Source organism: Elephas maximus, chromosome X (assembly GCF_024166365.1).
Source record: "Elephas maximus indicus isolate mEleMax1 chromosome X, mEleMax1 primary haplotype, whole genome shotgun sequence".
Classification (NCBI taxonomy): domain Eukaryota; kingdom Metazoa; phylum Chordata; class Mammalia; order Proboscidea; family Elephantidae; genus Elephas; species Elephas maximus.
In genome coordinates this window covers 157,742,610-157,766,382 of record NC_064846.1, presented here as the reverse complement: position 1 = coordinate 157,766,382, position 23,773 = coordinate 157,742,610, and the positions used below count along the sequence as shown (strand labels likewise).

General features: G+C 43.2%; 1 protein-coding gene across 1 annotated transcript in view; it reads right to left on the bottom strand.

Moving 5' to 3' along the window:
- Positions 1-3,593: 3,593 nt before the first annotated feature.
- The window catches only part of SMPX (small muscle protein X-linked), a 60,024-nt gene continuing 39,844 nt past the window's right edge, over positions 3,594-23,773 (bottom strand). The window contains exon 5 of the mRNA XM_049872051.1: positions 3,594-3,642. The gene's annotated coding sequence lies outside the window, so the exon portion shown is untranslated. The remainder of the gene's footprint in view (positions 3,643-23,773) is intronic.

The following is a 23,773-nucleotide window of genomic DNA, read 5'->3' as shown; positions in this document are numbered from 1 at the left end:
ATGGTGTTACTGAATTATTTGACACAGGAGAAGTCAAATGTTAAGGGATTTATTTTTCTCCTTTAATAAACGAGCATAGGGTTGAAGGATATGAGGCCAAGTGCATCTCCGAATCTGAAAATGATTGCTTAATTAAGGTGGTTTTACTTTTTCTGAAGAACACCTTTAGATGATGGTGTTGCTAAGGCTATAATCTTATTTTATGGCTGAATCCCTTCTCATATAATCGGCGTATATTTTTTGTTGACAGTGTGATCTGCCTTCGGTACAGAATCTAAGCCGGTTTGGTCATTTGCTTAGAGAAAAAATGAAATCGGTATTATGCGCTCTAACGGTTTCCTTCACCTAGCAACATGCTGCTGGTTTGCTTTGTCCCCTGGTGGATGCTGTATGTGGGCTTGTTGAATGAATACATGATTGCATTGGAATGTTATGCTATATCCGCTCCTTCCGAGAAGCTCATTAATGGTGTGTGAGGAAAAGAACTAGCTGTGGGCCACATGAATGCATACATTCATCAGGGTAAAATCCCAAAGGAGTACCAATTACCAAGTTAATGCAGCTTCTATTTAAAGTTAGATTGCAAAGCCACGGTATAAAGCCTGGTGCCTTCAAAGGGAACCAGTTTTAATTGATCAACCTGTAGTCCTTGAATCCAAATGAGCCCTGTTCTTATTCCATGGGAAACCCCCCTACTTTGGAGGGCAGAACCCTAATTCCAGGTCAGCCGAAGAACGCTACAGAGAAGTTCACAGGATGGTTCATTCAAATGCTTAACGTTCCTTAAATGGACTTGATCAGAATGGGAGGCTTTTTGTAAATCCTCTAACTGCTCGTGTTAAAAATGAGGGATTCGTTTGGGAATTTATCATTTCTCATGCCCTGGGCCCAACTTGTAAAATTCTACTGTGTCATTCAGTTACTCAGCAAGTAACCTTGGAAGCAAAACTCATTACCTTCCAATTGAAATGTAAAAACCCCAAAAATCCATTGCTGTGGAGCCATAGCGACCCTCTAGGTCAGAGTAGAACTGCCCCATAGGGTTTCCAAGGAGCACCTGGTGGATTCAAATTGCCGACCTTTTGGTTAGCAGCCATAGCTCTTAACCACTACGCCACCAGGGTTTCCCTTGAAATGTAAAGATCATTAAAAAAAAAAAAAAAAAAGAGTGGTTGAAATGGACCGGAGAGCCTTGTGTGCTCCCGGTGGCTTCTCTGCTCCCAAGGGAGACACTTGTCAAGGGTCCCACGAGGTCATGAAACCTGTGGGGTCTTCCTCCCATGGGGGGGTTAAACAAGGTGATTTGATGGGTGAATTTAGTCTGTGTTCCCCCAGCACCTAGCATAGAGTCTGACGTTTAGCAGGCACCCAGGAACGGTGGGCGGAGTGGAGGTCCTGTTATACTAGAGACTCACCTTTCAGCAGCGTCTAGGCTAACTGTACTATGTCCAGCATGCACGCTAACAACTGGGCATCATACCTTATCTTTAGTGACTCGGACCGGCGGTGGCTCTCGTTTTTTTTCTCTCTCTCCTAATGAAATTTCTTCAACTACTTGTACCTTGTCCCCCCCATTGGAAAAATTGTGTCATAATGGGTCGTTTACAAACCTATAAGATATATAATGCTGTTTCAACGTGATGTATGAGTTTTTAAAGAGCCCATTTAGAGTGAAATGTGTGAATTTTTCAAATTATAACTTCACTGAAAGCAAAGCCTTTTCCCCTATATTACACTCAACGTGCTGTCCAATGATGACAGAACATGGAGCTTCCTAAATCCCACATACAGTGAATTTGAGTCTGAGAATAAAATACCTATGAAATTGAAAACTCTATCCAACTTGTCTAATGACTTTGGTCTGTATTATGCTGCACATGTGACTTGGCAGGCTGCATTAAGAGTTGAAGACAATTTTTCTAACGTCAAACCAGAATTGAATTTCGAAACTGAACATGGCTCACTTATATTTAAACAGAGAGAATGCTGAGGTAAATTTGAAACCCTTCCTGACAACCGCAGTTAGGAAGTAGTAGGACGGCCTGGGCAACACGATGACGCATTCTTGAGAATCTGCTCTAATGACAGATTAGGCTGACATATTTGTTCTGATTGCTATCACCCACCACATACACATATATCACACTTAGGTCCGCAGGAGAAGCAGAGCCCAGTGCAATGCCTGGGACCTACGACCAGCAGGGGCCCTTCAGGAAAACCTAAACTCAGGCCCCCTGAGTCTGCAGCCAGTCACATGTGAGGGCAGTGATTGTCCAGCTTGTGGAGACCCAGCTCTAGGAAACCGATGAGCAAGAGAGTAATTTCTATTTGGCATCTTTAGAAGTATATCTGTTTTGGTTTTTTGTTTTGTTTTTAATGGCAGGCTCTGAAGCAAGAATAAAAGTCATTTAGCCTGATGGGGGGCAATGAGTTTATGTTAATGGGGAGAAATAATTTGGAAAAGGAGGGTGAGAATGGCTGTACAACTTGAAGAATGTAATCAGTGTCACTGCATTGTGTATGCACAAACTGCTGAATTGGGGTGCGTTTTGCTGTTTATATTTTCAACAATGATAAAAAAAAGAAAAAAAAGTCATTTAGCCTGGGAAATGGTATTAGGGACTCTACATATCAGGTAGGTGGCACACTTGCCTTCAGAACAGTGTGGTCTTTACAACCCTTTCCCCTAAAGCTTCCTATTTGGAAGTTTCCCAAGCATTTCAGAAGATCATAAGCCCCTAGAGGACCACGAGTGATTAGTTTTGTTTATGGTAGTATTGTGTGTTGAGTAAGTTTACATCAAGCCTCTCCCTCCTCAGCAGGAGGAGGCCTGGTTCATCTTTTTGTGGATAGCTAAGGTATGATCTGCCTCTCTCTTTTGTCCTGATCCCTAGGCTTTACTTTATTGTGACCGATAATGAACTCTATTCCATCTGGGCGAGGGGAATTTGCGAGCCTCTATGGGAGTAAAATGCACTCATGATAAAGGTCATCCTCGTAGGGAGGAATATCAATGATGTCCAATTCCTCCGGCAATATGTAACTTTATATGCAATGATCAGTCAGCCATGTTTTTACCCATGGCATCCAGTTCCGAATTAGAAGCCCCCACTTAGGCAATGTGGCATTTGGCTGTCTCTTACATCTCATTTCTCTTCTTGTTTGGGAATATGCAACTATCTGAGGATATGAAAATTAATTTAGTCTGGATTCACATTTTCGTTTACTCAAGTATTTATTTGAACTCGTAAAAAGTGTATTGACATAATTTAAAAGGTGAAGAACTAAAATACATTCCAAATATTGACCAAAATATTGTGGGAAGTAGCTTACAGAAGTTCTAATCAAAATCATTGTTATGCACATTTTCTTACCCCTCTCCAAAAAATCATATCCTTCCTCAAAACTACACCCTCCAAGTGGTGAATTCATGGGCTGGTTTGCTCTGCAAGGTGCCAAAAATGAAGACAAATTAAGAAATGCAGCCAACTAGAAGGAAAAGATATAAATATACAAATAGAACATTTCTTTTAGAGTCTGAGGCATTCAGGAGATTCATAATCTTCATACAAATATATAAAATTTTTTAGTGAGCCATATTCATTTGAATCCATTCTTTCTCTTCAATTCTTCACATCAAACCTGCATTAAAAAATAAATAAATAAAACAACAAAGGAACCATTAGTTTTCATGAGATATTTTTAGGAACAGCTTATAAATCAGTATAATAGGAACAAGTCAAAAATGAAGGGCCCATTTTAACTTGGAAACTTCATTCTCTCAATTTCATGAATGTGAACTATGAGTAGAAGGTGTGACCATCAATTTTGCCTCTAGTGATTTAAGTAATTCCAACCTAAATTAGGCTGGCTTCCTTCTGAAGGATTAGAGTGTAATGCTAATTTTACGATTAGGACTTTCAAGACCCTTGTTGCCTGTGGTAAATTTGCACTGTTGTCCTTGTTAGTTGCCCAGTCTACACAACTCATGGTGTGGCGACCTTACCTGTAACAGAACTAAACGTTGCCTGGTCTTGCACCATCTTCATGATCATTGGTGTGTTTGAATTCATTGTTTCAGCTATTGTGTCAATCCATCTCATTGAGGGTTTCCCTCCTTTTTGCTGACAGATTTGCATTAATGGCTTCAATTCTTCACCCCAGCCTATATCCACACCCATTGCCATACACATTTACATTTTCCCGCTCTTACGGGATTTTTTTTTAATAGAAATTATCGATTTTCAATCCATGCCAGTCTCCAAGACAGAGCAAGATAGACCCTTCTTCTCAACCCAGGATTCCCAGGTGAAATGTATTATGGATTGAATTGTGTCCCCCTCCCCCGCCAAAAAAAACATATGTTGAAGTCCTAACCCCTGCACTGGTGAATGTGACCTTGTTTGAGGAAATAGGGTTTTTCTTTGCAGATGTTATCTAAGTTAACAAAGTCATGGTGGAATAGGGTGGGTCCTAATCCTAGACCCTTTTGAGTGGTGTCTTATAAGAGAAGGATAGACCTGAAAACAGAGTTACACACAGGAAGAAGACAGCATGTGAGGATCTATCTACAACAGCAAAGGAACACCAAAAATTGCTGGCAGCCACTAGAAGCTAGGAGAGGGGCATGGAACACTTCCTCCCTCAAAGCCCTCTAAGGAATCTACACTGCCAAGATCCTGAATTTGGATTTCCAGCCTCCATAAATGTGAGAAAATAAATTTCTGTTCTTTAAAGTCACCCACTTTGGGGCAGCCCTATGAAACTAAGACCAAAACAAAAACCAAACTCGCTGCCATCGAGTCAATTCCAACTCATAGCGACCCTAGAGCACAGAGTAGAACGGCCCCAGAGAGTTTCCAAGGAGCGCCTGGTGGATTCAAACTGCCGACCTTTTTGTTATCAGCCATAGCTCTTAACTGCCGGGGGCCAGCCTCAGCAAAGAACAGGGTCACCAGAGGAAGGGTAGAGTTTGGCGAAAAAGAATGAGACGTAGTGTGTCTTGTATTTTCATTCTGCAGAAAAAAAAAAGCCGCCTCTTTATTTTTTACATGGTCTTTTATATCATAAGCTTACATAAGCATAACATCGCATGATCAACAAAGGGGCAGTACAGGATATAATCATCATAGATAACATCATTTTCCAGAGACATAATTTTCCAAGTGACACGTAGTACAGTTCTGCATACGCACACAAATACAATGAGTTTCTGTTTAATTGAAGAGAACATTTTGTTGATTTATTTTTACACAAAGTAACAATTGACTTCATACTGCTTTACACTTATGCTTAATCTTGCAACACCTTCCACAGTTTTTATAACAATTAATCTTTTTGCAAAACCATTGCCACATAGGCTTTGTCCATCTTGTCCAGGGTGGCCAAGTTCTTGAAGTCCAGCCACTTTGGGTTACGTCATATTGTCCACGATTATGCCAAGGACAATTAGCCCAATCTCTACACCCCCAAGCCGGTTTTGGAGTAATAAAACTTCCTTTTACTCTATATGGTCTCCAATCAGCGTCATAATCCCAATTTCTTGCCAATAGAAATTCAAAATATTGTTTTTCCACTTTTATGGGATCATGTGTGGGTGGTGGTTTAATCACAAAAGGGCCTCGGTAAGTACCAGGATTCCACCATCCTGTTTTTGTTTTCCATAGTTGAGCTATTCGTTTTCCCTCTAAGACAACTTCATGTTGATCCCCAGGTAATACACGGGCTGTCCCTACCCGGGATTTCACCAGGGGATTATGAGTAGGACGCCCTCCTCCAAAGGTCCCTAAATCTATAATGGAATTTTATGCTTATACATTCTGCTATACACAGGCTGAAAATGAAACAGAAACAGAACACAGATGACAGAGATATTCCTGACTTTTCAGGAATTCTTCGATGTTTATGCTGGGGGCAGTGGGTGCAGAGGGGCCGCCCTTGCAGCCTGGCTCCCAGCACTTAACCACTACACCAACAGGATTTCCTGAAACTAAAACAGTGAAGTATATTTCCTCATGCCTGAGTTTAGCTATGTGACTTGCTTTGGCCAATAAAATGAGGCAGAAGTGATGGTGTACCAGTTCTGAGCCTAGGCCTCAAGAGTTATCACGTGTTTCTGCTTATTCCTTTGCACCATTGCCACTGCCATGAGAAGGATATACCCAGGCTGGTCTGCTGATCCCAGGAGAAGGATGAGAAACACATGGAGCAGAGCCAACCCAGCTAAAGCACCCCAGCCAAGCCCCGTCTAGAGCTGAACGCACAGCCGAACTGCAGATGCTTGAGCCCAGCCAAGATCAGCCAAGTCCAACCTAGATCAGCTAAGCCACAAACACATGGCCTATAATAATAAATTATCTTATTTTAAGCCATTGAATTCCGAGAGTGGTTTGTTGTAACAATAGCTAATTGATATGGTGCCGTTTCTTTTAAAGGCTCTTGTAAAGCAGGGATTCTTGAACATTATTTACACATGTGTTTTTCATTCTTCTTCGTCATTCCTTGTGTTTTACTTATGTGGATGGGCTGATTCTTTTCCAAGAAATGGGATGCTCACATTTTTTTTTTAATTATTATTATCAATGGCTAAAGAAAGAAAACTTCACAGTCAAGGGCCCTGCCCTGCTGTGACAGACACTATGGTTGGCTCTTTCCACATCTATTCCTTACCACCTTCTTCCTTGGTTTTCTCTACTACAAAGGCTGGTAAACCAAACACTATTTCCCAGGCTCTCTTACAGCTGGGGGTAGCCAAGGGACCCAGTGCTGGCCAGTAAACCCTAAGGAGAATTCTGCAGCAGAGATCTTTCGGAAAACTTTGCTTTCCTCTATTTGCTTTAGAGATAGCAAAGCCCATTGTGTCATTTATAGCAGTGCTGTGATGTAGGTTGTATTATACTTATTTTTGAGATGAAGTACACAGAGATTCAAAAAGCAAAGTGACTAGCTCAAGTCTAAATAGCTGGTAAATGGAAAAGTTGGGATTTGAACTCAGGTGTCCTGACTCTGGGGCAGGGCTTTGAACTGGTTCCACTGGTTTGAACCCCTGCTGAGAATTTGCATTTCCACCCCAGATATACTGAATCAGAATCTACAGTTTAACAAGATCCACAGGTGATTCTTGTGTATAATAAATTTTGAGAACCACTGCTCTACTAGTGGTCCTCAGAATTGGTCCCTAACCAGCAGCATTAGCATAGCTGGGAACTTGTTAGAAATGCAAATTCTTTGCAGGGGTTCGAACCAGAGTGAACTGGTTTGAAGCCCTGCTCTGGGGCTCTTCCAACTCCACTAACAAGGAAGTTTTGATGGTTCTTAAACCAGAGGGAAAGATACCAAAAACTATACCCATTGCCGTGGAGTCAATTCCAACTCATGGAGACCCTATGGGACAGAGTGGAACTGCCCCATAGAGTTTCCAAGGCTGTAATCTTTACAGAAGCCAGCTGCCACATCTTTCTCCTGTGGAGCAGCTGGTGGGTTCGAACTGCCAACCTTTCAGTTAGCAGCCGAGTGCCTCTCTCCTCTCAGACCTCTCCCACTACAGTTGTCCTGCCACTAGACTGTGACCTTAAGGGTATGAACAGGTCTGTCTTAGTCATTTAGTGCTGCTATAACAAAAATACCACAAGTGGATGGCTTTAACAAAGAGAAATTTATCATCTCACAGTCTGGTAGGCTACAAGTCTGAATTCAGGGCACCAGCTCCAGGGGCAGGCTTTCTCTCTGTGTGGGCTCTGGGGGAAGGTCCTTGTCATTAATCTTCCCCTGGTCTAGGAGGTTTTCAGCACAGGGGCCCCAGGCCCAAGGTGCACACTCTGCTCCTGGCTCTTCTTGCTTGCTGTAATGAGGTCCCCTCTGCTCACTTCTCTTTTGTATCTCAAAAGAGACTGACTAAAGATGCAACCTGATCCTGTAGATTGAGTCCTGCCTCATTAACGTAATTGCCTCTAATCCTGCCTCATTAACATCCTAGAGGCTTGGATTTTCAACACAGGATAAATATATCAGATCACAAAATGGAGGACAATCACACAATCCTGGGGATCATGGCCTAGCCAAGGTGACACACATTTTTGGGGAACACAATTCAGTCCATAGCAAGGTCCTATTCATTTTTACATCCCCATCGCCTATCACAGGACCTGATACATAGCAGGAGCCCAGGGATGGATAGATTGGACCACTGGATAGGTGAGAACAGGAAAAGAACCAGAGTTAGAGTTACAGCCAAACCCACATTCTTCCATGGGAGGCTGCAGGAATGAAAGGGGCACAGACACAGTATGATGTTCTGTCCCCACAGGGGTATCGTCTGCTCTAAGTCCTACCCCAGCCCCATCGTGGTCTAGGTGTGCTCAAGCCATTATATTGCTGCAGTCACTGTGCTGGGTGATACATGGCCAGTCTTTCAGGCTAAGGGAGAGGCATCCTGCCTTTGAAGGTGAAACATTCCTTGGGCTTCTCTGAGCAGCACGGAAGGGGTGATGATCCATAGCAAATTGTCACTGAAGCATGTTCTATGAGATGTGATTTCTCTCCAAGCATTCAGATTGTAAAATACAGAAATGGCAACCGTTTATATGGCAAATTGGATATGGACTTTGTCCACCAAATATCTGTCGCAGGTAGGCACTCATGGCTACTTAGAGAAAGGAGGAGCCATATGCACTGACCCACACGATACCCCTGACAATTGGGTTCACCTTGTGGGCCTCTCTGTGAACAGGGAAATCTTGATCCAGTCTGCCCAGACCATCGTGGCCACTGGAAGAGGACCATATTATTTTAAAGAATCAATGCCTGAATTCTTTACACAGCATGAGACTCAGGGCCCATGCTCTTCCCATCATTCAATGTGACCAAGAGCTAGGCAAGCAGGGACAACTCTGGTTGAAGAAGGGGTGTGGGGGCAATGCCACCAGCTTGTGCTTCTATCCCATGGGGGCGGAGATGGTGCCAGATTTGACCATTCTACCATTGACTATACATGACTATATATGAGTCGATTCCAACTTATAGCCACCCCTATAGAACAGAGAACTGCCCCCATATGGTTTCCAAGGAGCAGCTGGTGGATTCGAACTGCAGCCAAACTCTTAACCACTGCACCACCAGGGCTCTGACTATATACAGTCACCCCATCTAATCTACAGAGTGACTCTGATTCTTCCTTGTAGAAGGAACCAGCAGGTGACAGCAGATGGGTAGAGGACCCACCAGGGTGTCCTGCAGATCACAGCCCTCTCCCCCTCACCCAGGTTCCAGGAGAGGCCAAGAGGGCACAGCAACCTTAGACCAGGCCCCTCCTGGTGGCTAAGGTCAGATCTGGTCCTTCTCAGTGTACACAGCCCCCAGGGGACCAGTCTCTACCCCGGCCCCCGTGAGAGTTGGCATGTGCATACAGGCATGCCTATATAATCCTGGAAGACGTGAATTCAGGGTCCCAGAGGTCTGGGCCCACTGCTTGGTCTAGGCTTGGGAAGCAAGGGGAAGGGATCCAGAGCTAAAATTGCCCGTGCTGTAAAGCACACTTGTTTGTCGGGTCATTGGAATGCAAGTGCGCTGGGCAGTATCCCGGGCCACACTGCTCTGCTGCCGAGACAACAGCTGTCCCCTATTCTCCTGTGTCCTCTTCAGGACATTTGTGAGAACCATGGGGACTGTGGGCACTCTGCTGAGATGTCACCGTCTAGCTACCCCATATACCTTTTGTACCCAAATCGAAAAAGACGCAGAAGCCCAACTTGGAGTTACCTTTGGGGAAGGCCCACTTTGACTGGCGCAGGGATGAGACACTGAATATCTCCCTCGTGTTGTCCTAAGTCCAGACTGAGAGCATGTGATGTTTACGCCTTGCCATGACCCATTTATAGCTGTGTAACTCAGAGTTGCCACAGCACCACATGCATCATTTAGGAAATGGAGTCCACTCAACACTTGTCTGCATTTGGTCCTTAATCAGACACTTGGGGGCGATGCAATGATTACTTCCTCCTATGTGGTGCTAAATCATAGAGTCATAAACACAGTGACACTCAAAAGTAGCCGAGGCCAAGGCTGGTTCCACGTGCAACGACCAACCCGCACACCCGTAGCTGACTGGTCAAAGCTTTGGAGTAGTCCGAGGGCACCAGAAATAAGAAGCATGCCTGGCATTTGTGCCATTCTCTCTAGTTCACAAAGCACGTTCACACACACTGTCCCCTGTCATGATCACGACCATACCGTGAGGCAGCAGGCAGGTGAGCATGCCCCCAGTCATGCTAAAACTGAGGGACAGATGCAAAGTCACACACCCGAGGGCAGAGAGGTGGCAAGTGCACCCCAGGAACTCTGACCTGGAACACTTCTTTTATCCCAAACGGCTACTCATAAAGTAAAGGAACCAAAAATCTAAGTCAAAACTCAGAAAAGCTGTTTCTCAAACTATGAAGCAGCCACTAAAATTGGGTTTTGCACGTCACGATGCTTTTGGTGGCTAATGTGAAATCATTTCTACCAGTAACTATTAAAAACAGGGGAAATGAGGAAGGGACAAAGAGAAGGACATACTTTTGTAAAGTTCTGGCCCTGAAATCCAGATCAAAACAGTGTTATGTGCAGGACATGGAGAATTTAGTTGAACTCTAGGAAAAGGCAAATAGCATATCTAGGTCAAATCTCATTAAAATAAATTCAAAAGGAATTTGACAATTAAGGAGCCCTGGTGGCACAGTGATTAAGCACTCAGCTGCTAACTGAAAGGTTGGTGGTTTGAACCCACCAGCTGCTCCTCAGGAGAGAGATATGGCAGTCTGTTTCCATAAAGATTTATAGCCTAGGAAACCCTACGGGACAGTTCTACTCTGTCCTATAGGGTTGTTATGAATCAGAATCAACTCAACAGCATACAACAACAACAATGTCATACATATTGAAATTTTCTTGTATTGGATGCCAGGCCGGGGCTGGTGGCTGAGGCCCAACATTGAATTTGCGTGGTGAGCTATTGGTGGAGAAAGGTGTATAATCCCAGGCCAGTCACCACTGCCAGCTCCGGTTCTTATAGTCCATTTCGCTCAATCCAGCAGAACATATTCCTCCCCCTTTTTAAAGGAACCATAGACTTCCTGGGAGAAACAATGACCCAAAGCTTTCCTAGCAAAGCACAGGTCAATGATACCTAGAGGTAGAAGAAGTGATAAACAAGGAGACTGCTATCTTAACCAAGAGGCTTGCGGATTTTCCAAAGATGGCAAAGCCTATGTTGTTTATGCCTTAGCAGCCCAAGGCCTAGAGACGATGATGCTTACATCAGAAATACCCAACCACCCCCCTCCCCCGCAATGGAAAACCAATTTCTTGACATGTAGTTAACAGAACATATGAAACACATGTAGACATCCCTGTCTTTCTCCAACAATGCATTCCTAAAAACCATGTGTCACAGAGATTGCCTTAAAGCTGAAAAGCTGATCATCTGTTTTTAGAGTAACAATGATAGTAGTGAGTAGTCCAAAGACTCAGTATTCAAATAAAAAAATACGGCCATTCATGTACTATCAGGCAAAAATGTAGCTATAAAATATATAGGAAATTTCAACAACAAGACAAAAAAAAATCCAATTAAAAAATGGATGAAGGACATGAACAGGCACTTCACCAATGAGGACATTCAGGCGGCCAGCAAATACATGAAAAAATGCTCACAATCATTGCCTTTTTTTTTCCATTAAAAACATTAGAGAGATGCAAATCAAAACTACAATGAGATGCCAATCTCACCTCTGCAAAAATGGCAATGATCAAAAAAACAGAAAACAACAAATGTTGGTGAGGTTGTAGGGGGACTAAAACTTTTACATTGCTCGAGGGATTGTAAAATGGTACAACCACTATGGAAAACAGTATGGTGCTTCCTCAAAGAGCTAGAAATAGAAATACCTTATGATCCAGCAATCCCACTCCCAGGTATATATCCTGGAGACAGGAATAGACATATGCACACCTATGTTCATTGCAGCGTTATTCACAATAGCAAAAAGATGAAAACAACCTAAGTGCCTGTCATGGATTGAATTGTGTCCCCCCAAAATATCTGTCAACTTGGCTAGGTCATGATTCCCAGTATTGTATGATGGTCTACCATTTTGTCATCTGATGTGATTCCCCTATGTGTTGTAAATCCTACCACCATGATGTAATGAGATAGATTAGTGGCAGTTGTATTGATGAGATCTACAAGATTAGATAGTGTCTTAAGCCAATCTCTTTTGAGATACCAAAAGAAAGAAGCAAGCAAAGAGACATGGGGACCTCATACCACTAAGAAAGCAGTACCGGGAGCAGAGCACATCCTTTGGACCTGAGGTTCCTGTGCTGAGATACTCCCAGACCAAGGGAAGACTGATGACAAGGACCTTCTTACAGAGCTGATAGAGAGAGAAAGGCTTCCCCTGGAGCTGGTACCCTGAATTCAGACTTCTGGCCTACTGGACTGCGAGAGAATAAACTTGTTTTTGTTAAAGCCATCCAATTGTGGTATTTCTGTTATAGCAGGACTAGATGACTAAGGCAGTGCCCATCAACAGATGAATGAATAAATGAATTGTGGTACATACATACAATGGAATACTATGCAACTATAAAGAATAATGAGGAGTCTACAAAACATCTTGTAACATGGATGAATCTGGAGGGAATTACGCTGAGTAAAATAAGTCAACCACAACAGGACAAATACTGTATAGTCCCACTCATATAAAAAGTCAAGAATAGGTGTACACACAGAAAGCACTATTCTTTGATGGTTACCAGGGATGGGAGAGGGAAGGAGGGGGAACCACTTTGTAGATATTAGACACTTCTTATTTTTGGTTATGGGAAAGGCAATACACAATATGGGTGAAGTCTGCACAACTTGTCTAAGATAAATGAAGACACTAAGAAGTATGCAGGAATAAGGGACAATTTCGGTAAATGCATAACATGATTTTGCAACAACGATAATAACCCCAAAAAAATGTGTATTTATGGCCCCCGGACACCCTTTTAACTCAGTACTGAAGTCACTCCTGAGGTTCACCCTTCAACCAAAGATCACACAGGCCCGTAAAACAAAATGAGACTAAATGGGCACACCATCCCAGGGGCAAGGATGAGAAGGCAGGAGGGGACAGGAAAGCTGGTAAAAGTTGAGAAACGGAGAGTGCTGACATGTCATGGGGGTTGGCAACCAATGTCCCAAAACAATATGTGTATTAATGTTTTAGTGAGAAACTAATTTGCTCTGTAAACCTTCATTTAAAGCACTCACACACAAAAAATATATGTTACACAGGTAGACATGTATGCACATATATGTATATGAAGGCACATGTGAGGACACGGGGTACATGTGTGCAGGCATATCTGTAGGCATATGTATATACATGTTTATGTGCACTGCATATACATATATATAAGAAACCACATAGGGGGCACAGTTATGGATACTTCCTAGATATAACCAAACACCTCGTGGGATTGGTTTACTGAGTTTGAAGGCTTGGGACCATAGTCTCGTGAGACAATTCAGTCAACTGGCATAACATAGTTCATAAAGATAATGTTCTACATCCTAGTTTGGTGAGTAAGGAAGAAACTAGTCCACAGGACTAATAGCCCACTTGAACCACAACCTCATCTAGCCTGAGACTAGAAGAACTAGATGGTGCCTGACTATCACCACCAATTGTTCTGACCAGGGACACAAGAGAAGGTCCCAGATAGAAGGTGAGAAAAATGTAGAATAAAACTCAAATTCCTAAAAATATGCCAGACTTACTGTACCAATAGAGACTAGAGAAACCCGCAAGACTTTCACCCTAGGATACCCTTTGAACTTGGAACTGAACCTACTCCCAATGGTCACCTTTCATCCAAATAATAGACTGGCTTATAAAATAAACAATATCACCCAAGAATACTGTGCTCCCTTAAATAATCAACTATATGAGACCAAACAGTCAACATTTACCCTAAAGCAAAATATGAGACACTAAGGGGGGGCGAGAAGCTAGATTAATGGAAACAACAAAAAGGATGGAAATAATGCGAATGTTGAAACATTGTGAAAAACGTAACCAATGTCATGGAACAAGTTATATAAAATTGTTAAATGGGTACCGAATTTGCTATGTAAATTTTCAACTAAAACACAAGAAGATACTTTTTTAAATCTATAGCTATAAAGGTTTATAATCTTTTAAAACAGTAAAACTACTTTCAAAGATGAATGGAACTCAGGTTTTAGAACTACTCTTCATTTTAGAAATTAGGAAATCAAAATCCAGAGAGGCTGACTCACTTGTCCAAAGTCACACAGCTAGTTAATGACTGATGGGGCATTAAAAGCCTGTCTGGAGCTCTTTCCCCTACCCTAAACTCTCTTTTTCAAAGCTCGTGTAAAATGGGCATAAACAATCTGTACATATTGACAGTATCTTCGAGGCCCCTTGCATGAAGCGAACACCTGATACACAGAAATAGATCTGCAGTGTAGCAAAGATTGGACCTAACAAATATTCATATACTTCTTCTAATGAACACCAAAATTCAATATTTCTTGCTTTCTCAGAATTTTTTTTTAGATTTTTTATGAAGTAAAATGCACAAATCTTAAGTGAAAAGCTTGATAAGCTTTTCTGTATGTGCACACCTATATATGGCTTTCATTTTCACATAGCTCTTAAATACTACTATATATACCAGCATATTCTTAAGGTTTTGTTTGTTCACTTGTTTGAGAAATATCAGCTCCAAAAGATGATAAAACAAGCTTTAGTTTTGAAAGAGAGAATGAGATAGAGGGAAAGAGAGAGAAAGAGGGAGAAAAGAGGAGAGAGAAACCTTCCATGATCAGATAAATTGAGAGACACTGGGTTAAACAAACCATTTTCTTAGTTTCGGGGCTCCTCAGAGCTTTAAGTATACAAATGTATACTGTATATGTTGAGTGTGGGGACGATACCGTGTAGTATTTTCAAAATCCATTACTGAACCTTTTTTTCCCATTTTCTGTTTGTATTCTTTTTTCATTTATCATTCATTAGATTCTACTTTGGAACCGTATTTCATCAGGTGGATGCATCACAGTTTAATTGTAATCCTATTATTGGACACTTAGGCTCTTACTCTGTTTTTACTATTCTAAATGAATAAAACTTTTTTCCCATTAACATTTTCTTTAGGATAGACTTCCATCAAGGCATAACTGAGTTGGGGGATATGTAAATCAACGAGGGCTTGGAATTTCTATTATTAGTCTATTATTCTATTTCTTTATTATTATTCTTTATTGTACTTTAGATGAAGGTTTACAGAACAAACTAGTTTCTTATAAGCAGTACACATATTGTTTTCTGACAATGGTTAACAACCCCACAACATGTCAATACTCTCCCTTCTCAACTTTGGGTTCCCTATTACCAGCTTTCCTGTCTGACCCCCACCCCTTCCAGTCCTTGCCCCTGGGCTGGTGTACCCCTTTAGTCTCATTTTGTTTTATGTACCTGTCTAATCTTTGGCTGAAGGGCAAACCTCAGGGGTGACTTCATTACTGAGCTAAGAGGGTGTCCAGGGGCCATACTCTCAGGGTTTCTCCAGTCTCTGTCAGACCAGAAAATCTGGTCTGTCTTTTTGAGTTAGAATTTTGTCCTACATTTTTCTCCAGCTCTGTTGGGGACACTCTTTTGTGATCCCTGTCAGAGCGGTAAGTGGTGGTAGCCAGGCACCATCTAGTTGTACTGGACTCAGTCTGGTGAAGGCCGTGGTAGATGTGGTCCATTAGTCCTCTGGGCTAATCTTTCCCTTGTGTCTTTAGTTTTCTTCATTCTCCCTTGCTTCCAAAGGGGTGAGACCAGTGGAGTATCTTAGATGGCCACTCACAGGCTTTTAAGATCCCAGATGCTACTAACCAAAGTAGAACATAGAATGTTGTCTTTATAAACTCTGTTATGCCAATTGAGCTAGATGTTCCCTGAGACCACGGTCCCCACAGCCCTCAGCCCAGCAATTCCATCCCTCAGGGAGTTTGGTTGTGTCTATGGAGCTTCCATGACCTTGCCTTGTACAAGTTGTGCTGGCTTCCCCAGTATTATGTACTGTCTTACCCCTCACCAAAGTTACCACTTATCTGTTTCTATTTATTAACCTGTGTGTCTCATCATCTAGGCTGGTGGGGAGCTGCTGTAGACACTCAGTATTTGTTGGAATAATAAGCACATGTCTGTTTCATGATCATTTTGCCACTCATCTTTGTGAATTGTACGAGAGGAAAATTGGAGACTCTGTTTCACTTAGCATCCCTTTGATTACTAGTAAGGCCACACGTTTTCTCATGCTGCTCGGCTAATTATAGATCCACTGTGGTTAATTGTGAGTTCGTTTCCTTTTCGTCTCAAAGGCAGTGGGTATTTATCTATTAAGGTGTTAGTGTTTTGCTTCCCAACTTGTATGGGCTCTTTATATAATTATACAGTTTATGAAAGCAATTTTCTTGATAGAGTTCGCTATTTAATGTTTATTTTTTCAAGTACAGATTTTTTTTTTTTAATTAGCAAGGTTTTGAGGGATGATTCTGAAGGCTCTTATTAAAAAAAAGCCATCTGGTCAAGCATAAATCAATGCCTTCATTTTTCCCCCTCAAATCATTCCAACCATTATTTTAATAGCAAGTTAGAGCCAGATCCTACTTTTTCACATCATCATCAAAGGACTTTAATTTTGTAATCTTAAAAGGGACCAAAAAAAACCTAAGCCCATTGCCATTGAGTCGACTCCAACTCATAGCGACCCTACAGGACAGAGGAGAACTGCTCCATAGGGTTTCAAAGGGGCACCTGGTGGATTCAAACTGCCGACCGTTTGGTTAGCAGCTGTAGCTCTTAACCACTATACCAGGGTTTCCAAAAGGGAAAAAAAGGGTCCAAAAAAGAAGGATGTTCATGGAAAGCCAAGAAGGATCCACTCTGGATCATTTGGATTTGTTTATAGGCTGTTGTAAATCCCTCGCAAAGTCGTGGGGGTTTGGTTTTGATTTGTTTTATTTTGAAACTGCCCAGAGTGGGAGCTCAAACTCGGCCACACATTAGAGTCACCTGGGGAGTTTTCAGAACTCCTGGAGCCCAGGCTGCCCCAGACCAATGGCATCAAAATCTCTGGGGCTGAGGTCAGGTGTTTTTAAAGCTCCCCGGTGCTCTGATGTGCAGCCCAGGTTGAGAACCACTGGCCTGGGAGCACTTCTCAGACTTGAATGTCCTCATGAATCCCCTAGGGATCTGGTTAAAATGCAGATTCTGACTCAGTGGGTCTGGGTGAGGCCTGGGACTCTGCATTTCTAACAAGCTCCCAGGGAATGCTGGTTGCTGGCAGTCCATGGACCACACTTTGAGAATCAAGAGTCTAGAGCAATGGTTGGGGGAGGGGAGCTGTGATTTTGCCCCCTAGGGGACATCTGACAACATCTGGAGACATTTTTGGTTGTTACAACCAAGAGGAGGAGAGCACTAGTGGCATCTGGTGGGTGGAGGCCAAGGATGCTGCAACTCACCGTCCTACAGTGCACAGGACAGCCCCCGCCACAGAGTTATCTGGCCCAAATGTCAGTAGTGCCAAGTTGAGAAATCCTGGCATAGAGGGAACTGTTTCTCTGAGAGAAACTAATCTCAAGCCTGAGCCAGGACAGAACTTTGTGTTCTGGTGTTCACTGGTCACTTCTGGGAAACATTTCTGATCCACTTTAATGAGATCAAGAGTCCCTTCTGGGAAGTTAGGTTTACCTGCCCCAATACGTTAGCCTTGTAACAAGAGTTTCATGATCATTTGTACCTGGTCTAACAATATTATTAAACACATTTTTTTCCTCTTCCAAGTTTTTGAACTGGCTTTCTGAAGTCTCTTTAGTAAGCAGCTTTGAAATGAACCTTTGACATGTGCTTGCAATCAGTTATCAGAGAAATTGCTTTCACACCCTTTGCCTTGCCAGCCTCCAAGCTGGTTCTCAGGTGGAACCTGTCCAGACTTTCAAATCGTGTCCACTGTGGGCCTACTGCAGAGACATTTTAGTGGCAGACTCCGCCTCAAAGCCCAGCTCTCCTGCTCCCTCACTATGTCACATTGGGCAAGTTACTGAACGGCTGGGCCCCAGTGTTCCTCTGAAGTACACGGAAACAAGAGTATCAAGCTCATAGAACTGGCATGAGGATAACATATTAATACATTTAGCAGAGTGCCTCCCCCATGGTACGTGCTTAATAAATATGAGCTGTTTTTTTTTTTTATTATCCTGAGACAAAGACCCCATAAAAGGCTTATAAATAAGACACATCCCTTCCTCCTCCTTTGCCTTCCAATCAAGAGTCAGTCTTTGTCACCCTGGCTTCAAGCCCTTTGTGGTGCTGATGGTTGGGGGCGAGGGGTGTCTAAATGGGTGGAGAGGAGAATTGAGAGAAGTGAATTGAGTCTACCTTAATATTCAACCAACCAACCCATTGCCATTGAGTCAATTCTGACCCATAGCGACCCTATAGGACAGAGTAGAACTGCCCCCATAGGATTTCCAAGGCTGTAAATCTTTACAGAAGCAGACTGCCAAATCTTTCTCCCATAGAGCAGTTGGTGGGCTTGAACTGCCAACCTTTTGATTAGCATCCAAGTGCTTTAGCCACTATGCCACCAAGGCTCCTCCTTGTATTAATACACATTTTTAAAAAGGGCAAGGAGGTGATTAAGGAAGAAAAGGGCTGAGAGATCAATGGAAAACTGGATTTTTTGGAAAGAAGCGAGCTTTGAAGTAAGAAGCCTCTAGGATGAAGGGAACTGGGACTGATAGTGAGTCAAAAGGATTTTCAGGTAGTTGTACTGTGTATTTTGCAATATCAATCTTTCTTAGGTGAAGATTTGCATTCCTTTTTGGGGGTATTTTTGGAGTTTATGTTTCTTTTGGGTATGCTCTGTGCTTAAATGTGCTTAAATGGCCCCAAAGGTGGAAACCAGAACTTCTGGTTTTATTTGGGTTACTTACATTACTGCCAGAAAATGTGTTGTGCACTACGGATGATGTTGTTGTTAGTTGCCGTCAAGTCAATTCCTACTCATGGCAACCCCATGTGTGTCAGAGCAGAACTGTGCTCTATAGCATTTTCAATGGCTGATTTTTCAGAAGTAGACTGCCAGGCCTTTCTTCTGAGGCACCTGTGGGTGGGTTCAAACCACCAACCTTTTGACTAATAGTCGAGCACTTAACTGTTTATGCCACCCAGGGACTCCAGATACACTTGAGAATAAGCCAGACAAGTTATCCCCTTTTGTGGAACTGAACACCTAGAAGGAAAAACAGACAATGCAATCCAAAAACCCATTGCCATCAAGTCAATCCCGACTCATAGCAACTCATAGTTCTATAGGACAGAGCAGAAGTGCCCCATAGAATTTCCAAGGAGCGGCTGGTGGATTCGAACGGCTGACCTTTTGGTTAGCAGCTGAGCTCTTAACTACTGCACCACTAAGTGACATCAATCCTCTCACCCATTGTCCTGGGTGCTACTATGATGGGATGTGGATGCTTTATCCAGTTGAAGGACAAGGCTTTTCAGAAAGAGCATTTAAACCGAGACCCGGATAATGGGTAGGAAGGAATCAGCCAGCTAATGGGTGGGGAAGGAGAGAAAGATTAGAAAAGAATATTCTGAGTATATGGAAAGGCTTAGCATCAGCATGGAAACCCTGATGGCACAGTGGTTAAGAGTTCGGCTGTTAACCAAAAGGTCGGCAGCTCAAATCCACCAGACGCTCCTTGGAAACCCTATGGGGCAGTTCTACTCTGTCCTATAGGGTCGGTATGAGTTGGAATCGACTAGATGGCAATGGGTTTGGTTTGTTTGTTTTTTGAGAGTCAGCATGGCAGGCACCTCCATGAACTAAGAGCAGCTGGCTAAGGTCAGAGCAAGGAATGTTCTGGGTGGAGAGAAATGCAAGATGAGAAAAGACTGGTTAGTCTGAGCCAGTTAGCGCAGGCACTAAGGGTAACGGGGAGTCACTGCAGGATGTTCAGCAGGGGAGTGACATTATCGCTGTTTTGTTTGCTTTTTTTTTTTTTTTTGAAAGCTCTGTTTGCGGCATAGCTCTGGCAACTAAAAATAAGTGAGAAAGGGCCTTGAGGAGTGAAGTACATAGGTCACTTTGACAGCTGTGGGGCATTAATGCTCCAGTTCTTCGGTGAGGTCACCTGTGTGACAGCAACAAGAACAGTGGATAAATGGAATTTGCAAGCCTTCTTTCAAGGTGAAGAGAGAGGTCAAACATATCAGAAATTCACAGCATTGGTCCAAGGGCTCTTGTCTGATTATTGAGAAGGGAGGCCCTTCTCAAGGCAAAGGCCTGGGGGCTCCTCTCCAAAGCATTTCAGCTCCACCTTAGGAAAATCCCCACGGGCCACACAAGCATTGCTTGGAGGAGTAAATCCAAGGCAAATCACCAGTGACCACAGACGGCTGGGCAGGCAGTGGGAACTCACACTGAGCGCTCACCTGTCAAGTCACAGGATTTTGTGGGTTGGGAATAATTTGAGCTGAAATAAGGCAGAAATGGACAGTTTCCCCAATCCACAGGTTAATTTATTGAACAGTATAGGAAATAGGCCTTGTGAGGGAGATAGATCCATTCCTAACGATTTAACAATTAATAAAATCCTGCTATAAATGGAACTCAGGAGAGAAGGTAGCTTGTCAGAGGGCAAAGAAGAGCATCCCATTAGAAAAAATAGGTCAGGCAGGGAGAAAGTTGTCGTGTTTCCTGCCTAGTTATGTTGATCTGAGACGACAGGCCTTGCCGGTTTTTAACCGACTGAAAAGGGATAGAGAATATACAAGAGGCTTCTTCCTTGTTTCCCTTCTAGAAGATGGCTGTTTCAAAGAGGATCCTAAAAAGAAAAGATACATTTATCACAGTTTTGAGTTTTACGCTCAAAAGCCTCTGTATGTGTGTGTGTGAAAAGACACATTTATCACAGTTTTGAGTTTTATGCTTAAAAGCGTGTGTGTGTGTGTGTTCACAAACAAGTTTCTCACAGGAAAAAAAAATCTGTGCTTCTCTTAAGGGGTCACTCTGGATGAACCTTTCTCTTTCATCTGGGATTAATAAAACCCCAACTCCTGGGGAGGGTTCTTCCATCCACTGGTTTGATTTCTGGTGATACTCTCTGCTTTGTTCTTGTTGTTGATCTTGTTGTCACCCTCAGAAATCAAAAGAGAGAGCAGGAAAGCTATTGCACAGGGGAGCAAACCAAGGACAGGCAACAATGTGCAAAAGCCAAAACTGATCCCCCCAGCACTGGAGGTTTAGTTCCCTTGTGGATTTGCCTCCCCTTCGAGGTTCTGCTTTCCTCTCTCCCTCTGTTTTGGATCACCTTCCCCTCATGACTCAAGAAAGTGAAGGAAAAAGTTCCCCCATGGCTCAGGCTGTGCACTTTGCTTGTATGTTGTTTGATTTATAAAGGCTTCCTCTGTTAGAAGCATCAGGGAAACTGGCTTCACATCTGGAAATAACTTTCTCATCTCCCCAAGGATAAACAGCATTTGGTATTTTAAATAAATGTAAGATACTGTGGGTGGTGAGGATCAGCAGGGTTGAGAGCAAAGCAAATACTGAAATCTTAAGGCTATGGGACATTGGGCAAATTTCACTTCTCTGGACCTCAGTTTCCTCATCTATCAAAAGAGGGGAAGGCTGCTGTAGTCACCAACCTCCAAGGTGGGCCCCAATGAGTCTTGCCTCCTGGTAAGTCACACACTTGTGTAGTGTCCTCCAACACCAAACAGGCTGACTTCTGTCACCAATAGCATATTACAGAAACAATACAGTGTGACTTTCAAGGCTAAAAAATATTGCAGCTTCTGCCTTGCTCTCACTTGCTCTGAGGAAAGCCAGCTGCCACGTTGTGAGGACACTCAAGCAGCCCGATACGGAGGTCCCCATGGGAAGGAGCCCAGGCCTCCTCAAATGAGTCATCACCAGTTTGCCAGCAATGTGCGTGAGCCATCTTGGGAGAGGATCCTCCAGTCTTAGTCAAGGCTTTAAATGACTGAAGTCCCCACTGATATCTTGACTTTAACCTCCTAAGAGACTCCAGGCCAGGACCCCCCAGCTAAACCACTTCTGAATTCTTGGCCCACAGAAACTGAGATAATATTTACTGTTGTTTTAAGCTGCTAAATTTTGGGTAATTTGTTACACACCAAGAGATAACTAATACAACTGCTTTAGGCCAAGTCCAATTAGTATATATTATGTGTCAATGAATAGGTATTACTGGTGGAAATCGTGAAAGTTTGGTGTTTCATTTGACATGTCAAAAATTAGGATACTTGCTGCAGTATAGGACCACATTGCTTTGGGCATTTCTGAAATGGGGAGAAAAAGTGAGTAGCCAGATGCTGGAGAGCTGGCATCCTGAGAACTTAAATATTCGACTTTATGGAAACAGGCTACCATGGCTGGCTGACCTTGAACCAAAACTCACAGTGCAACAGCTCAGTGCCTCACAATTACTCCTTAGCACATCATACCAAAAACAAAACCCACTGACATCATTTACATCCAGAGACTGAACTTATTAAAAGGAACTCCAGTGGAATGGGGACTTACTTGGACTCTCCTTTTAATGAGTCACTCCAAAAGGTGCAATTGAGATTATTTGGAGGGGATGGCATCCCTGGCAGTTTTTAAAAAGAGGTGAATTGAGGTGGGGGTTAAAAGTTGCTGAGTTCCTGGTTAAGTCCAAGTGATTCTCCAGGGCAGGGGGCATATCTGGAAAGCAGGGAGTATACAGAGGACCTCTGCATTGGGGTGGGTGTTAACTGGACTAAATGACATTGATGGTCCCCTGACCTGTGAGAATAAGGCTACATCTCGGGGGGACACACGCAGGAACAATGATAATACATACAACAGCACACTCACCAGTGGGAGCCTGAGTGTCTCCAGCCCCCTCCAAGCCCAACATGGCTACTGTTCTGGACCCACATGGCAGTCTGGATAACTTAGTCTGTCTTCCCCATGCCCTATCCCAAACAGAGGCTGTGGCTCACCACTGGTGGTGGTGGTTGTTAGCTGCTGCTGAGTTGGCCCCGACTCATGGCAACGCCATACACAACAGAACAAAAAGCTGCCCAGTCCCGTGCCACCTCCATGATTAGTTGCGGATTAGACTGTTGTGATCCATAGGGTTTTCAGGGATGATTTTCAGAAGCAGATCAATCACCAGGCCTTTCTTCCTAGTCCGTCTCAGTCTAGAAGCTCTGATGAAACCTGTTCAGCATCCTAGTAACACACAAGCCTCCACTGAAGGACGGATGGTATTTGAGCATAAGCTGCCTTGGCTGGGAATCCAACCTGGTCTCCTGTATGGAATGTGAGAGTTCTACCACTGAACCAACCATCACCACTGGTCAGCCCTATAAATCAGTGTACGTCTATGCTGCCTGGCTTTCTGAAAACACTTGACTGCTTTCCACATTTGGAGACTTTCTTCTTAGCAACCTTGTCACTCAAACAGAGATGTAGTTTTCCAAGGAAGAAAGACTTCAGTCTGGTTTGTCAAGGCAGGATCTGAAAAACTCTCAGTTCTTCTCAACCCCAGTTGCACATGAGAATCACCTGGGGATCTTGTGCAATATACCCATATCCAGGCCAACCCATCCCCCAAAGATTTCATGGATCGGGCTGGGGCTCAGGGAAGTCCAAGTGATTCTAT